The sequence below is a fragment of the Penaeus monodon genome, chromosome 28 (genome assembly GCF_015228065.2).
Source record: "Penaeus monodon isolate SGIC_2016 chromosome 28, NSTDA_Pmon_1, whole genome shotgun sequence".
NCBI lineage: Eukaryota > Metazoa > Arthropoda > Malacostraca > Decapoda > Penaeidae > Penaeus > Penaeus monodon.
Window position 1 is genome coordinate 39,883,510 of NC_051413.1, and position 437 is coordinate 39,883,946.

The following is a 437-nucleotide window of genomic DNA, read 5'->3' on the forward strand; positions in this document are numbered from 1 at the left end:
TCAAAAAATGGTTACTTGAAATGCATCAAGCTTTTTCATCTGCGGAAAAACATTATACTCAGTTGTTCAATTATTTAAGTACTATCTAGATTCATGAGACAATACTAGGATATTTTGGAATTATCATCAGCATAGTTAATTTCCATTATCATCTTAATCATTATTAACATTCCATTCTTTATCTGCACTTTTTTATCGACTTTAGAACATACGTCAGATTTCTTATCATCGTTTAAAAATATCAGTTTGAAATATACTAGTATAGGGTGGTATGTGGAATTTTCTTTGATAGCTCTAAACTTACAGAAAAATGAAAGGGAGAACTCATACAGTTTTAAATACAATTCATCAGTGTCAAGAATTCCTCAAATTCATTACTAGATTATCTAATGCATTCTAATCAGTTTATCGGCTAAATGTATTTTTAAAAGTACATC

At 28.1% G+C, this 437-nt stretch overlaps 1 protein-coding gene across 1 annotated transcript in view; it reads left to right on the top strand.

The window, feature by feature from the left end:
• Positions 1-437, top strand: part of LOC119591225 — a 15,369-nt gene that overhangs the window by 2,021 nt on the left and 12,911 nt on the right. The window lies entirely within an intron of this gene.